The sequence below is a fragment of the Ictidomys tridecemlineatus genome, chromosome 2 (genome assembly GCF_052094955.1).
Source record: "Ictidomys tridecemlineatus isolate mIctTri1 chromosome 2, mIctTri1.hap1, whole genome shotgun sequence".
Lineage (NCBI taxonomy): Eukaryota > Metazoa > Chordata > Mammalia > Rodentia > Sciuridae > Ictidomys > Ictidomys tridecemlineatus.
Window position 1 is genome coordinate 105,704,715 of NC_135478.1, and position 17,390 is coordinate 105,722,104.

Sequence of the window (17,390 nt, forward strand, 5' to 3'; positions counted from 1 at the left end):
CCAAGATCCCTAGGCACCCTCCTATGACTTCCAGCCTGAGGACTGCTCTGCTTGGTGGGAGCCTTGGAATTAAACAGAGCAGTAATCAGAGAGAGCAGAGGAAAGCTCTGTGGATCTCTAAAGACTCTTAAACCAGCCAAGTCAAACCAGATCCAGGTAAAACTGGGTCACCACAGCTGGACACTGGCACAGGACTGTTACCCCTGCTACTCAGGAGGCTGAGGAAGGAGGACCCAGGCCAGCCTGGGCAACTTAGTGCAACCCTGTCTCAAGATAAAAAAAATAAAGGGAAGGAGGGAACAGGATCACCACCATCAGGCTAAGGGAGAAACAGACATTTGCTTGTACATGCCTTGGTTGCAAAAATATACCAAAGCTTTAAGAGTTTTTAGCTTTCAGAGTTCCAAGGAGGATCAGAGAAGCCAGGGCTGTTCTCCAGAAATTGTCTTTCTGAGTGTCTCCCTTTGAGTTGTGCACGGCTCCTTACCCTACATGTATTTTTCTGAATGTCTGTCTGTCTCTTTTGTTTAGTTCTTGAACTTGCTTTTTACTTTGTGTCTTTCTCCTATAACATTTGGGAGACCTGAGACTTCAGAGACCCTCAGAGGTTGTCTGTTTGGTGGTTTCTGACATTTGAGCCAGCATCAGCAGCTTGTTAAAACCGGGCCTGCTGGGCCCATCCCCAGCGCTGACACGGGGGCCCAGGTGAGACTCAAAGCCGCGCTCTTGACAGGTCCATGCAATGTGGCTGCTTATGTCAGGACGGGATCTGGGAACCAGAAGCTTTGGCCCTCGTGGGGATCTTCGCCCCCACCTCTTCCACCTGACTAAGGGAATCTGAGATTTGTTTCCTGCGTGATTTCACCAGGGCTCTGGGTGGCAGAGCCTATGTGCCCCTCATGCCTAATCCAGGTCCTGTATTTTTCACTGTGCACCTAAGTCTATTTTAAGGCATTTCTCAGATTTATTGATTAGAAATTAATGGCCCCTGTGCTTTATTAAAAACAATGTTTTTATAAATCAAACTGTGTCATTTGTCCTGAATGTCATCACGCCTTTTTCTTTTCCAGTTGGTTGCCACACAGGATTTCTCAATGTCCTTAAGATAAAAAGTGACTGCCTGATTCTAGCTCCAAACTGTTAGACTGCCTAAACTGTTAGACTATTTCTTCATTATGCATCGTTGACGAGACAGAAGTTTTCTCTACTTTTTGGTGTGGAAGCTTTTTTGGGAAGCCGCTACTCTGGATACCTGATCAGTGGCTAAAATAAGATGTAAGAGTTGCTCCCCACTCCCTGGGCTTGCACGGCCAATCCTCTTTGGGTAATTAGCATGACTAATTGTGGGTCAGGCCATTCCTTAGAAAGAACTGGGAGAAGTTTTGAGGCCCATGAAGTTCTTGGCTGCAGCCCCCGACTCTGAGACAACTTCCCAACAGAATCACTTGCCTTGTCTCGCTCAAGTTAATTGCAAGAAATTTGCTTTCCTCCACAAATATGCTTCCTTCATCTGCAGGGCCATAAATCAATTTGTGAGCCTAATTTTGTCGGTAATTAAATAGTACTAATTGTTCATGCTGTGTGGATGGGCCTTTACACCAGACAGTTTTATTGTTGTTTTCCAATCAGATAAAAATATTCTCCATAGCAGTTTCAAGAGATACCAACTTTGTTCAGGAGCTGGTGCAGATTGCCAAGGGGCCTGTGTCCCTGTGCCTCTGCTGGGACTCACAAGTGGAAAAGAGCACCACTGGTGGGCTCCCAGATGCTCCTAGGTGCTCACAGGTGGAGCTCTGTGTAAACCCACCCATCCTCTCCCTGTCTTCCCAACTGCACCCGGGAGAGGCCCAACCCACTGTGAGCAATTTTTGAACAAGTGCAAAATCCTTGTTTTTAAAACCAAGAGGTAGCACTTCCTGTGCCGACTGCCTAGCTAGGATTCATGGGCATTTCAGTGATTCTTCACATTCTGTGCATTTGCACCCCACTTACTCCAGTGGTGTCACTTTCTGAATCAGGCGTGTGCTTTCCTGAGACATGGGGCGTGCTCAGTCTCTCTGGCACAGGTGCTCACCATCTTCTCTCCACGACATGACTATAGGATGAGAAATGGAGTTTTGGGAAACCTTGGGCTGGGTGAGCCCTGCCAGCGGAGTCCCCCTGAGGACACAGGAGGGCATTTTTTCACAGTCTCTTTCTTCTCAATGTCCCAAATTTCTTGAAATGGCCAGGAAGTGCACAGCCCAGATCAAACATCTCTCGTGGAGAGTGGGAGCTGCATTCTGACGTCAGTGTACTGTGGCTAGGAGAGACGCCACATGCCTTTCTAGTAAGACCAGGAGACACAGGATTATCCCTCCAGAGACAGTACTTCGGGGTCCACCCAACACCTTGAGTGACCATGCAGACGGTCTCCCCAGCAGCTGTCGTTCTCTCCCGAGCACTGGAAGGACTGTACTTGGCCAACCAAATGTGAGAAAAATGGGGAGGGTCACTTTGAAGGTGGGCAGTGAAAAGCCACCTGAGTGTCTCCACTCTGTCTGTCCCTGCCCTGGGAGCCAAGCCAACCATGTGTTCAAGATGGCGCAGCTGCTGTAGGTTGGTGGTGCCCCTCAGCCCACAGCCAGCACATGTGTGTAGGGCAAAGCCCCTGCCAGTCCACGCAGGACATGCTCAGGGGAAATTCATTCAGACTGTGCTGTCACCAAACTTCTGGGTCACCACACTCTAAGCCAGACCATTCTTTTAACCTCTTCCATCTTCCCTGCCTCCCAGAATGCCAGGTTACTCGCCGTTTCCCAGGGGCCCCAGGTGACCCTGGAGAAACACTGTCCTTCACAGAGATCAACAGGCTGCCTGCCCTTGTTGCTGGGTGGTGGATCAATGTGGAAGGTCCAGCGGGTGGTGAGGGGTCTTCTTTGAAGCTCTCCCCTGGGCCTCCTCAGACACCCCTGCTCCTTGGCCTCTGGCCCATCTGTCCACTGTGTTCCACAGCCAGGGGTGGGGATGCCCTGGGAGGTCTGGACACACTGCCTGCAAGGAGCATTCCTGGGGGTCTTACTCGATGCTCAGGGGGAGCCTGGGCTCCCTGGACCCACTTCTCTGCCTGCTAGGAACAGCCAGGTCGCACCCTGGCTTCTGGCATTGAGCGGGTCATGGTTTGGTTGTGGCCAAGAGAATGTGGGTGGGCATGGCCCTCCAAGCTCTCCTGTCCACATTTGCCAGCAGCTGTCACCAATACAGGGGAACACCAGGCCCTTCCGCATGGCAGAGGGGCAGCAGGAAGGGGTCCCTCCGACAGGAGGAACTTCTTCTGCACTGGTCTTTGGGACAGCAGGAAATAAGATGGTATGAAGGTGAGAAGGGTGGGGTTTGTGACAAGGAATACCCTCACCACTCAGCATCTGTCCATCTCCCCACTGCTCCATGGGAAGTAGGGCAGGGATAGAACTAAGGTGTAAACCCTCCACACACACACCCAAGACTGGAGCAGAGGAGGCACCTGCAGCCCTCACAGGAGGGTGGTTTGTGCTGCCATGAGGGCTCTACAGCAGCCACCAGCCACTGAGAGATGGCCAAGTGCTCTGGCTACCCTGACGGCATGGAGTGAAGGGTGTGGAACACTTGGTGCCCTTCAAGAGCTTGTACTGACTTATTGGGGTCTTTAAAGTACATTGCGTGAGCGAAACCTGGAGCCTCAAGAAGAGAGCACATCTGAAGTCCAGGGAGCCAAGCAGGGTGGGAGTCCAGACAGGGGCCTTGGCAGGAGGCAGAAGACGCAGGGCCTCCTCCAGGCTCAGGAAGCCAGAGGAAAGCTTCAAGCAAGGGGTCAGAGGAGTGACTGACATTTTAGAAGCGCCCTTAAAGGTCCAAGTTCCATTCGTGCCTCGGAGGCAGGGAAAACATGAGCTCATCTGGAGCAGACCTCCCACACTGGGACCCCTGCTCCTGCTGTCTCCAGGGCCACCAACAGGCCTCTGTCTGCATGGCTGGGTGAGGGTAGCTGCTGTGCTAGTGGTCAGCCCCAGAGCCTCCACCAGAGATGGCCGTGAGTGCCCAGAGCAGCCTGTCCACGTCCCAGGCTTAGTCTTCTTTTGGCCCATTCAGCCCTCTAACCTGTGACCTTTCTGCCTTAAGACCACTTCTGCTCGTGCCTCATCTAAAGCACTAATCATGTACCCTCTGCCCATGCCCCATATGAGAGGGTGTTGATGCTGGGGACATGGAAAATGAGATGGTAGGCGGCCAGCACAGACGTCCAGGCTAGACCCATTTGGCAACATGTCCTTGTGCTCTCAAGCCGGGCCTGCCCGTTTAGAGAGCTCACCTCTGTTGTGAGGGAGGCGGGCACTTTGCAGTTGGTGGTCAGCACACAGTGGGGACAAAGAGTTCGCCATGGGTCTGCTTCCCAGAAGATCCAGAGTCTCACCCTTCAACAACTGGACCTGGGAGAACACAGCCGCATGTGCAGCCCGAGCCACCATCGGCCAAGAGTGCGGCATCTGACATCAGTCGGAAGGATCAATTCACTTCTGTGAGCTGAGCATCAAATGGCTTGATTTCTTCTGTCCATTTAAAATCAAATTTTCTAATGGACCTGAGGGGCTGAGTTCTTGGATTAGAGAGGCCTTTGTCAGAAAATGAATTACCCATCGCATAGATCTTCCGATCAGACACGCTCAGCCTACTATTATGATTGAATAGCTCCCTTACTCTTGTCCAAAAAAAAAAAAAAAAAACAACTTGATGACACAGATGCACAGAGAGCTGATCCTGCCCTCGAGGAGCACTCAGCGGCCACTGAGGGAAAGGCTTTAGCTGGCCCTTTGCTGAGTTGCCCACATCAAAGTCCAGGCCCATGAGTCCTGGTGACTTGTCAACATGGAACAGCTTCAAAGCTGAAATCCAGGGTGTTTTCAATGGCATAATCTAGAAGAGACGAAAGGGTGCTTTGGGGAATAAACAAATTGAAATAAAGGGGTTGGAATATTCCTGGCGTAGGTGAATGCCAGCTCCTCTCTTGGTAAAAGCCCTCCAAGTTCACCAAGGAAATAAGGTGGGCACGCGGGTTTCTCTATGAACCTAACCTCCCCACGCAGTGTGCAGCTCTGTGCACGAGATCCAGCGAGAGGAGAACCCAACATAGTTACCTGTTGCCAATTACTTGTGAACTGATTTATGTCTTACTACACGAGAGATGTCAGTCTCAAGTGATTCCATCATCTCAGTGAGTCCTGAGGGTCTGAAATGGGCAGGAGCAGGTGGAGTGCTGTTGCCTATTTGGGGAGGGGAGGGGTGGGCCCAAATGAGCATTTCAAATTACCCTGAAACAGTAAAATATGCATCATGAGATTATTTTTAATGAGCCCTAAGGGTTGTGAAGGGGCCCAGGAGACAGGACTGTCACAGTCAGCTACGGGCAGGAACACAGATGCTGGCCGAGCAGCCTGGGCCTCCCCACATTGGTGGAGCTGCAGTGCCCCCTAGTGTCTGGAGATGGCAGCTCGGGCACCAGCATTCCCCTCCTGGACAGGTGTCTCTGCTACCTGGTGACAGGCACAACCTGTAGCGTCTTTCCTTAGTCAGATTTTGTTTTTGCAAAAGCTGCATTGTCTCTTCCCAGCATGTTTTGAGAAAAGAAGGTGGCCAGGCCCAGGCAGCCTCACCTTCAAGGAAAGCGTCTGGGTGCCTGGCCACACCTGTACCTCCTGTGCTGCTCAAGTTCGCAGATGAAGACATGCTGGAATTGACCAGCGTTACATCTGTATCACGAGGCCCCTCGCTGCCCTGCGCTTCAGTTGTCCTTCCAGATCTGCCCCCAGCTGATGGTTCTCCAGGGGCCCAGGCACCCAGGACCCTATTCTGAGTTGCTCCCTGCAAAGAAATCACTTCCCAAGGAGAGGTTGCTGCCAGGAGCCTCCAGCTACTTAACCTGGAGGCAGCTCTCCGGGGTCTCCCCTGAGGGCACTCACCCCACGGATGAGGGCGCCTCCCCTTGGCCTCATCACCTCCCAGCAGCCCACTCTTCAGACCCTGGCACTGGGATGGGATTTCCACGTGGGGCTCTTGGGGTGCATGGACAGTCAATCCGCACCACCTGCTCTCTGCACCACATGGGCTCTCCAGGAAGGGGAGATCCCTGTTGCCCAGGGCCTGGCATAGGGAAGGAAGGCCGCCAGGAATGGCCGGGTCCTGCCCCAGGATGATGTGGTTTGCCCATGAGTTAGAGAAGATGGGCTTTGTCAGGATCATGGGCTCCTGCCAGGGCTGACAGTGGCAAGGACCAGTGAGAACAGAGGCACTGAGCCTTGGAGCACCCTGTCGCCACCTAGACCAGGAGGCAGGGAGCCCCGGACCTGGATCTGCCTGCCGCTCAGTGCTTCAGGTGAACTGGAATCCAAGCAGCTGGGTTTGCTGTCCTTGTTTTTTGGTCTCGTCTCTTTCTTTCATTCTGGCATCCCTGTCCTGGAACTGCTTTGGAAAGAACTTCTGGAAAATCCATTATGAGAAATCTGTGCCTAAAACAACGTATTTGTCAAATATTCCGAGATACTTTCAAAAATTAATCTGCAAAATATTCCAGTTTGACTGAACAGTCTGTGCTCGCAACGTCAGGGGGACTCCCTTGGGCGAGGTTGGTGAGTGAGGGGCGGCTCTCGGGTCACCTCGCCACACCTGCTGGAACCCCAGGTCTCCAGTGCGAGGCTCTGTGACCAGGATGACAGGGCAGACCTGGGGCAGCCCTGCCCAGGACCTGCACAAGAGGGCGGAGAGGGAAGAGTCACCTGAGCACGGATGAGACCTGGAAGTGGCAGACCAGGTCCCCACCAGGGGGCAGAGCAGACGCAGGTGGAGAGCCGGTCGGCCTCTGAGTACTCGGCTCTCCTCACCTCTGGAGGCCCCGAGCCACCTCCGGAGCCCACTCTTGGCACAGCTTGTCGGCACCTGGTCAGTTCTTCACACAGAGGTCCCCCTGTCTGTGCCTCTGCTCCACCTTCTGCTGCGTTAAGTCTTGGAGAAATATAAATGGCATCTGGTCATGCAGAGGTCTGACTCTCCCTGGCTCTCATCATACTCAGTGGAAGCTGAAGTCCTTACAGCTGCCTCCCCATCCACAGCCTGCACAGCCTGCTCCTCTTTCTGGCCAGCCTGCTGCCCCTTCCCGAGTGGTTCCTGACACAGGGACTTTGCACAGCTATTCTCTGTGCTTGAGAAGTCCTTGCATTGCACACCACTATGGCTTATGCCCTTGCTTCTTGCTGCAGGGGCTTCTGGGCCGTGATGTTTAAATGGCCACCCCTGACCCTTTATGCTCGTTGCAGGCTGATAATCAGCCCTGAACACACTAATTGACATGCTCCTCCCAGATCTCGACCCGGCTCCTTGGGAAGCATGGCTCTTCTGTTTTGTGCATAGCTCCGCTCTCCCTGCTCAGAACCCTGCCGGTTGATGAGGTGCCCTATAAATGTCTAAAACAAAAGAACGATTGGACCACCTACCCCCCCCCAAGATCTTGTCCCTCCCAATCCAAGAGAAAATATCCCCCTCCTGTGGAGAGGAGGCTCCTCACCTCCTATCTGTTGGCAGAGCAACTGTCCAAAATGGTGAGCACGAAAGTCAAGCTGCAGTTCAGTTACCCAAGCCAGCTGTTCCCCTGAGGGAAACTGAGGCAGGGAGAAGCAGCGTGGCTTGTCTTTGGTGGTAGTTGTTTCCCTCCTGGAGAGTTCCTCACGAGGACCCATGGCTTCCCAGTTCTCCTTTCACCCAGGGCAATTCTCTGCAGGGTAGTTAGAGTAAAGCCCCTCCTGGGGTTTGAATGGAGAGCTGTGTGACCTCAACTGAGTTACTTAGCCTCTCTGAGTCTCCGCTTATCTTTTAAAAGAAAACATAGCATATACTATCACAGAACTTGCTGGGCAAGCTTAGAATTAATTGAGTATGTCCACATGAGGTCCCTGAGTGGTCCCTGAGGGGAGTTAGCATTCAGAAAGACCTATCATTACCATGATGTAGAAAACTGCATTTTTCTACAAATACATCTTAAAATACATATTTTTTGTAAAATACATTGTACAAAAGCTGTGTTTTTCCTTGTTCGAGCCCCTGTTCAACTATCCATATGATTCATTAGGCTTCTGAAGGGTCAAGACCAAGTACAGATTTTCTTCACAGGGTGTCACCTTGTCTCTGTGGGGACCAGACTCCAAAGCCAAAGTCTTGTAGGCATCATGTTCACATTAGCCTCCAAAACGTCAGTACGCAAGAAGTCAGCGCGACCGTTCCTACCAACTAACTTCACTCATCCTGGAGCTTAAAATAAGAACCTCACTCTTTTCTGCTTAAGTTTTCCTTTCCTGTGTAAAAAGCACCAAGGCTTAGAGAGAAAGAGAGAGAGAGAGAGCCCAGGTGACTGCCCGCCTCCTGTGCCGCGGGCCCGCAGGTGCGTGCTGTTGGTGGATCTTTCCTGTCTGCACACACGTCGGAAGAAAATGCTGACGGGACACAAACAGCTGCCACATTCTCGGGGTTTGTACTTGAGTTGTTGCACCTCCAAGTTCAAGTTGAGTGTTAGACTTACCATTTTGAAACGGTGTTGCTGCTGTGTTTCTGTCACTGTCGCAGGAAGAGTGGCGCTCGCTCGCCTGGCTGGGAGGGGCTCTCTCGGAGCAGCTGGACTCCTGACGGGTCCCTGACCCAGCACCAAAGGCAGAGGCATCTCCACTCTGTTCCCCTCCACGCCAGTGAGCTGCCCTCTCCCGTCCTCCCCCAAGGCAGGCTTCCTGCAGGGCAAGGGGACCAGGCCACCGCTGCTCATTCCCAAGATCCACCCGCTGAGCCCCACGGCCCCTCCCCTTCCCAAGCCAGGTTCCCCACAGACCTGCTGTAGCAGGTGGGGGTCTCCAGGAACGTGGGCCAACCTGTGAGGAGTTGGGGCTGTTGGTCACCTTGAATCCACACAGACCGGCTCACACGTAACCACAGGCCAGGCAGCAGGGACAAGGGCAACTTCCGAGGTTCAGTCAGAGCAGGGTCCATCTTGCTTGCTAGAGGCAGCAGGAGAATGGCCCTGGGCAGAGCAGACGAGCCACGTGCAGGTGTCACAAGCAGCAGTCCAGGTCGCAAGCCCCTCTGCTGAGACCCCAAACGCGGGAGCCCTGAGGCTTTGTGAGCCTCCACGGTGCTTTGGTTCCGGTCACCAGGTGACCACTGCTTGCAAGCCCCAGACCCTGCGGAGGGGTCATCCCATCCCTGTGGGGCGAATCCCTGACCCACAACCTCTGAGACCGTAATAAGAAATGCGAGGTTCTTATTTTAAGCTCCAGGATGAGTAAAGTTAGTTGGTAGGAACGGTGGCACTGACTTCTTGCGTACTGACGTTTTGGAGGCTGATGTGAACATGATGCCTGCAAGACTTTGGCTTTGGAGTCTGGTCCCCACAAGACATCAGCCTGGCCCTGCACTGGGAGGAGGTCCAGAGGCCCTTTGTTAAGTGATCCCTGTGCCCAGGTTTGGGGGTTTATCTGGGCGAATTAGATGGGTCACAGGTTGAACCCACCCACAGCACAGGTGCCATGGGTAGAGAGGGGGCTTCACCAAGAAAAGCCACAGCGTGTGGTGTCCAGTGAGGACAAAAGTCCTGGAGGGAAGAGCACCAGGTGACCACGGGCACTGCAAACCTCTAGGGACACCCTGAGGATCAAGATCCAGGACACAGACCTTCAATGACAAGGACAGGCGGCACAGCACCTCCTGAGCAAAGCCAGGAGGAGAGGCAGCCCCAAAACCAGGGCCGGTGCTGGTTCTGGGCTCCGCTGCTCCATAAGGGGCCACGCACTTCACACAGCACTGACCTGTGCTCCAGGCGGAGGACACTTGGGTTCATGGTCACTGCTCCTGGTCTTGCTGAAGGGGGTAATGAGCTGGAAGAAAGGTCTGTTAGCTCCTGCTGGGGACAGACATGTCCAAATCATGCAGATGGCTTGAATCCCCGTCCCTGTTAGAGGAGAAAGGACCAGGGGCAAGCATCAGCCCAGGTGTGCCTCAGTACACAAGCAGAGCTTGGAGGTAGGAGGCGTCTGGCCTGGGCACATGGCTGGGTCCAGGGATGTGTGAGACACTAGTATTTGCACACACAGGCTCATGTGCTTGACTCCGTGTCTTCTGAGCAAGGCCCTGGTCATCCAGGCAGGAAGCTGGCTGCCCTGGGCTGGAATAGGCAAGTCCTCCCACAGCCCCTGCCCTGCCACGGGATTGACCGTGAGTTCTGTGTTTGAACCCTCACATTAGCTCACCCCCTGCCCTGGGCTGGGTGAGGGGTCCACCAGGAGTGTCAGACACAGGACTCCAGCAAGTAGGTCCCTGCCTGCTGAGCAGTGAGGGCAGCGTGAGCTGATTCCAGGGGAACCCGCTCTGGCTGCAGGTCCAGGCTTGGGCTTCAAGGTTACCATGTAAGGCAGTGAATTGCTGTTCTGCTGTGGCCACCCCGAGCTGGAGTTCCACCAGTGTGGTGTCCCCTCCACCCACGCCAGAGAGGAGTCCTAGGGAGAGGGTTGGGGACAGGGATGCAGGGCTAACAGCAGACAGCTGGGAGGGTCAGACAGAGTCCAGGGCGTCCCTCCTGGGACCAATGCAGCCTAAGTGGCAAGGGCGGGTGGCTGGAGGACAGGAAGTGTGCATTCATCTCAGGTGTGAGACGAGCCCGTGGCTGAGTGGACACTTGGCATCAGTAACTGAGCTCCTTCAACGGGCAGCCACACGCTCTGGGCTCCGAAGCCTGCAGAGCTAACTATAAAAAATACTACTCAGTTTTGATTGCTTATTTGCCATTAATCCATAAGTGTGGCCATTGTCCAATCTTCCTAAGCAGGGTCATTGGTTAATTGGCCATGGGGCACAAGTAATTATTTGTGCTTAATCGTTGGACCTACAGTGGCTGTTGAGAACGTCTTTCATCTGCCAATACTAAATAGATTTTCCCTTCCTGGCTCACAGCAATCTGTCTCCTCCCCATTTGTCTATAGGAACCATGTCCCACGATGTCACGAGCAGCCGGCTGTGAATCTCAAGGGCGGGTTTAACTTCACATCTGCCTGGTTTCTCTGTACCCATTGTCACTGCCCACTTTGCTCCCGGGGCTGGAGACCCTGGTCTTGTAACGGGGCACCTTTTCCTTTTAGGATACCTCCTTAGTTAACGTGTATTTGTCTCCTTGCCTTCTAAGTGTCTTCTAGCAGCACATTCTTTCTACACACATTCCTTGGCCTCTGATCGATGCCAGGATTTCAACCACAGACCACCAAGACCTGGCTGCGTACCTGCCCAAGGAATTGCTCTCGAGCTCCAGGCTGGATTCTCTGCTGCCTATAGGATACCTTCAGGCAACGATACTTTCTATCATTTTACCAAAAACATGTCCTCTTCCCTCCCGCTATAGCCCCCACATCTGCCAGTGGTCTTACAAGTGCCCCTGCTGCTTCTGCTTTCCAAAATCCTCCCCAAGTGCTTTCCTGCCCCCACCCTGCAAGTAAGTTCCCAGAAAGTCACATACTGGCCTCTGCCTGCTGGGCCCTGGCTCCTGCATGCCACTGCTGCTCTCACCTGGACACTGCAGGGACGTCGCAGTGGCCTCTCACCTGCCTGTCCCCTTAGCTCCCACACAATCACCCCAGTGATGCTTTAAAATACAAACTCCGTGTGCTTTTTCCCACCTGCACTCCTCTGTGGTTCTCGGGGACCCTCTGGGTGGTGCCTGGGCATCACTAGAGCCTGTCTCCTCTCTAGTTCAGCTTGCCTCGTTTTCAGGGTTCCAAATAATGCTGGGGGGCGGGGGGGCTTGGACTGTCCAGCTCTTTCTCAACCCACTCCCATGTGCCTCCTCTGCACTTTGGTGGAAGGAGAGCCCTTTTCTGCTGCCTGGTGCAGGACCAAGGGGAAATGCCATGTGTCCCAGCAGCCTCTCTGGCTTCCCCAGCAGGACCAGCACTCAGCACCTGGGCAGCCACAGCACTCTCTGCAGCACTGAGCACGGTGGCATTCTTCTCCAGGGCATGAGCCCCCTCATCCTGCAGTCTCCATGCCTTCCACGGTTAATGGTCACTTAACAGCTGCTCAGTAAATATGCAGTGGGTGAATTAATGCAGAACCAAATCGACTGATCCTGGCATTTTCCGGTTTAGAGACTGCGCTCTGGTGTTGGTCTGCTACCCGACTCTGTAAGCGACTATTTTCTGGACACTTTTCTGTTCAAACGGGCTCATGCCCTCTGTGCTCTTTTGCTCCCCACTCCCTTCACTGTGCTTTGAGAATATTCAAGCATGTGCTGCTCAGAGTCCTGAGGCCACCTGCCAGCAAGAAGACGAAGCCGGGAGGATGACAGCAGCACCAGCCCTGCTACCTCTGAACTGCAGGACCACAGCCCTGACGCGATGGGCCAAGTGCGACATCTGCAGTCCAGGGGAGAGATAAAAAATGTCCCTGCGCTCTGCCCTTGTCAATGCTTTATTCACTCAAATCACTCAATGAAAATCACTCTATAGGTTCTTCATCAAGGATTGACAATCCTTAATGCTGGGCGGTGCAATAGACAAAATCAATCCATAGCAAACAATTCTAAGTTAACTCTAAGCACTGCAAACACTCTTAATCATGATGGACCTATTACAGACATTCTGTCTGCCTGCTAAGCTCAAGTGCAAGATTTAAAGCCTTAAGTCTAAGGTCTCAAGTCCAGCAGATGCCCACTCACTCAGACCACAGCAACCAAGTCAGGAACCGATGCAGGCTTCTCCTGGGGTGGAGCTGACGGCTGGCTGAGGAGAGGGTCCTAAGGAGACGTCCTTTTCTCACCAGAATCAAGAGGCTGCTGCAGAGTTTGAGAGCAGCAAGGACAACCCAGAGGACCAGGCAGATGAGAAGAGCTGGGATGTCAGTCCAGGTCCTCATCAGGCTCTCAGGCTGTGTGTACCAGTGTCAGCTGGCTGAGTGTCTGTTCGTTTGCTCCAATATTTATATTAAATTTGGGGAGCTTCTGCCCACCCTCTGGGTCCCTATCAGCTGTTACCAGGTTTCTTAGTGACATCTTCCATTCTTAGAGTCAGGACAGGTGGTTTGGTGATTTCCGCCCCAATATCACACTTCTAACTCTTATCAGGATTACTACAAATGACATGTGACTTCACCCTGACTGTCATCCGGGTTGTGGAAAGTGACTTGCCTTTATCAGACTATGCCTGATGACCATACTGGAGGGCTCCTTAAGCGCACCTGGTGGGGATTGCAGTTTTATTTCAAAATGGAGTTGCTTAGGCAAAGGCCCTTCTTAGGTTAGGGTCATCCTTACAAGCCCCAACTTCCCTCCTCTAGAGAGCTCAGTGCTTAAAAGAGAAGGCTCTCTGCTAAGCTTGGGGCCTGTTTCTTTCAGCTGAAGCTAGTGTTGTCAATACCAACCCATAACCACTGATGTTCCAGACGAACTAGGTGGAATCTGTAGGCCTAGGAACCCTAGAGAGGAGAGTTTGGGGCAGGCAGAGCCAGGGGAGATGGATCAACCCCCTGTGTGCCGGAGGGCTTCTCACCAGACACATGCTTGCTTACGGATCAGCACGTGTGGTGGAGAATGGAAATTATCCCAGTAATAATTCATGGATGAGTGTTAAACTTCTGCCCAATCCTAACCCCATCCCATCTCCCATTGACCATAGTTCCAAACATACAATTCACTCCATCCCACCCAAACCACCATTCCCCCTGCTTGGGTTGATGTGGCGCCCCCCACTCCCTAGGGAAAGGGCATTTCATGTTGAGAACGGCAATTGACCGCCTGTATTTTTGTGGCTTCCTTCTCTTGGCTTTAACTTTTAATCAGTCTGGAATTTATTGTGCTGCGTGGTGTGCGGTAAGGACATGGGTCATTCTCCCCTCCTGTGGGAATGACCAATTGCTCTACCACCAAAGATTCTGAAGAGATCAAAACGGTGTTTATTGGGTCATGAGCTAATGGCTCTGAATAGAGGCAGCAACTCTCAAATTTCATCATACATTTTAATCATTAAAATCATAATTATGGACTATGTGAGCATATTCCATCTATAAATTTTACTCCACATGAATGATCAAGGGTTAGAGCCAATCCAAACCCAAGTGAATCTTTTCTGTCTCCTTGCCCTAGAAGTAGCCTAAGTTTCCTGCAGGAAGTAGCTACTTGCTCTTTGCTGCCATACAGCCTGGGTGAATAACAATAAATTATTTTTGTATTTCATGGAAATTTAACCAAAGTCATTTCATGTGCTATGGCAGAAATACAGCTATTTCTTCTCGATCCCCGCTCGGAAGTTTAATGGTTGCATTTAGTCTGACAAGTAGTAATCCTACAAATTGACAGGTGTCACCGGGAGCACTGTGGGTCTGGATGCAGCCTTCCGGTTTTCACACTGATTGGACACACAGATGGTAAAGGCTACAATAAATAGCTTTCATTAAAACACGTAGGCAGCTCACAAGGTAAACTGGGTGCTATTGCCATTTTTATTTTATTTATTATGCATTTATGTTTCCAAGTACATTTATTTATTCCTGTTCCCTGGCAAGTAAGAAGGAGGTAATGTTTGCTTCAGAAGAAAAGTGGCTTCTCTCCCTGGAAGCTCTTAGTCCTTATGGAGAATTCTGGAAACAGTGGTTTACGAGAGCAGCCAGCGTTCACAAGCTGGCCCTGGGAGCCTCATGAAGAGTGGGCTCTTCTCACTCTCATCTCAGGATGCTAATGGGCACAGCGGGGGGGGGGGCAGGCTCTGCCTCTGTCCTGTCAGCTGAGGAGGATCCCCAGGATATGCCTCAGTCCTCACCCCCCCACCCCCACCCCCCCGCCCTGCACTCCCACCTCCTATGCCCCTCCCAGCTCTGTTAGCCTAAGAGCAAGATTCCTGCCCCTGCTCCTTCCATGGGGGGCTCCTGGCAGCCTGTCTGCCTTCCTTTGGTCACTGTTGGGGGGATCACTAGTGGGCAACTATCCTAAGCTGGACCTAGAGTGTGAAGCTTCTGGGATTTGGAATTGGATCCTCAAGAGGCTGTGTCTTAGGAACTGCAGACAGCTTCCCCATCTGTTATGCAAACTGAGCAGCAAAAGGGGAGATTTCAGCAAAAACAGGCTAATGACACTCAGAGACCAGCACACAACGCCCCAACCCCAGGCCCTGCACCCATGGGAGCCTGCAGGGGTGGGCCCCAGGAAGGGGTCCTGGGGATGGAGGATAGGTGGACAGACAGACAGACAGAAGACAGGTATCTCGAGGTTTCTATCACTTCCAACCAGACACACAGAACTCTTCCCATGCTAACAAGACCAATCTGGCCTGCGTACTTATAGGGTGACATTAGGGTGACAGAGGAAGAGGGCCGGAGGGTGACATCAGACTTCTTGTGTCTATTCTGCTGTCCTGCAAAGACAGAGCCTGTGGTGTCTGGATGAGCGTGTACGGAGAGATGTGGCTCCACTTGGAAAACGCACAGCACTGGAGACAGAAAACTAAATACTAGATTTAAATCAGGTCCAAGGCTGAATTGAGTGAATGCAATTTAAAATACCAAGAAATAACAGGTGGGGTGGGAAACCAGGCCAGGCTGGGGAGCAATCCAGTGGGGGCCTCTGGCACTCAGGGTGAGCTTCTGAAACCCTCAGCGGCTCCACCAGGAGGGAAGTGGGACACTCACTGCAGCCTGGAAAGACCTTGCCAGTTCTAAATGCCCAGAGCCAGGCACAAAAGCCACATGTTGCAGGAGCCGTCGACCAAGTGTCCAGAATGCTCAACTCCATGGAAACAGAGGTAGATTCGCGGCCACGGGGCTGAGCGGAGGGGACTGAGCGGAGGGGACGTGGAGGCCACTGCTAATGGGTGTGGGGTTGCTTTGTTATAGAATTACCCAGTGGGGGTGATTGTGCAACCCTCTAAATGTACTAAAAAGCCCTGCATTGTACACTTTAAAACACCGAGTTCTATTTTATGTAAATTAAATGTCCATTACAGAAAAGAAGAAAGGAAAAAATACTGGAAAGAAAATCAAGTGCTGTGTGCCCTCTGGGCAACTAGCCCTGCCCTGGCGCCTCCTGCTGCTCCCACGCACCCCACCCGTGGCTGGAGCACCAGCTCCTTGAGCCAGAGCCCCCATCTTTGGGTTTGTGCACTGCCCCCCTATCCTTCCCAGGCCAGAGCCAGGCAGGCACCTGTGTGCTGACCTGTTGTAGGGACAGATGAGGCAGGACACTGAAGATGGCAGGAAGCAGGTTTATTAGGCTGTAGCCAGGTTCAGAGAGTACAGCCTTTGCTGTAATCCATCAATCCCCTGAACCCCAAGTTCAGGGAGTTTCAGAGTTTTTATACCCAGCATGTAAGGGGAGGGGCTCAGAAGTTCACAGTCTGAAAAAGTTCACATAAAAGCAGCTTTTTCTTTCACTGTTCTGGGCAAGTTAACCCTTCAAGGATAACACCTGAGAAGGGGGAAGCTTCTTCTCCCCTTTCTTTCCTCCCCCTGCCAGCTGTTACCATGGAGCCCAATTGTAACTTACCTTAAAAATGTAGACATCTCTGTGAAGCCCAGCTCAAGGCCAGAGGCCTTGTTTTCACATTTTTACAAATTACTATACTGGGTACGTTTGTGAAAAACTAGTAAGAGGTGTCTGTCAGATCAGGCGGGGGAGGCTTTATTGAGATATCACTCCCGGGAGGAACTCAATCATACCCACAGAGGGACAGGGGAAGGGTCTGAGGAGAAACCGCATGGAAGCTCCACCGGACTGGACTTTTACGGGGCTTACAGCAGGAAGGGAAGGGCTTGGGACAGGAAAAGGTGTTTCTAGGGTCCCTTTGCCCCCTTGGAGTTGGTCAGGGGAGTTGGCTGAACTCCAGGATTGGCCAGAGGGTCCTGCTGATTGACAGGCGTTAGTCAGGAGATCTGGCTGATTGACAGGCGTTTCCGCCTACATCTGATTGATGTTCTTTTCCTGCGCGGGCTGCTTTGTTCTAAGTTGCCAATAAGTCGCCACCAAGTCGCCGCCACCAACCTAACAGTGTCCAGCACCTGGAGTGCTGATTTCTTCCTGGCCAGTGGCCAAATCAAACAGGGCAAGATGAAAACAGGAAGTTTATCTACATTGAACTCTTTTGCAGAGACTTTTGCTGACCGTCCTAAAATCAGCCATGGTGGAGATTTCTGGAGAGGCCCAGTTCAGACTTTCTGTGGAGGAGGGGGTGCCACTACAGACCACCCACCTATTGACCCACTGACCCTTTAATGAAGACCAAGAATCGCTCTCTGCTGTGAAGAGGGCAGGCGAGGCTGAGGCAGAGTCAGGCAGTTTCTTTGGCAGTCAGGGGCCAACCCAGAGAAAAACAGGGTCT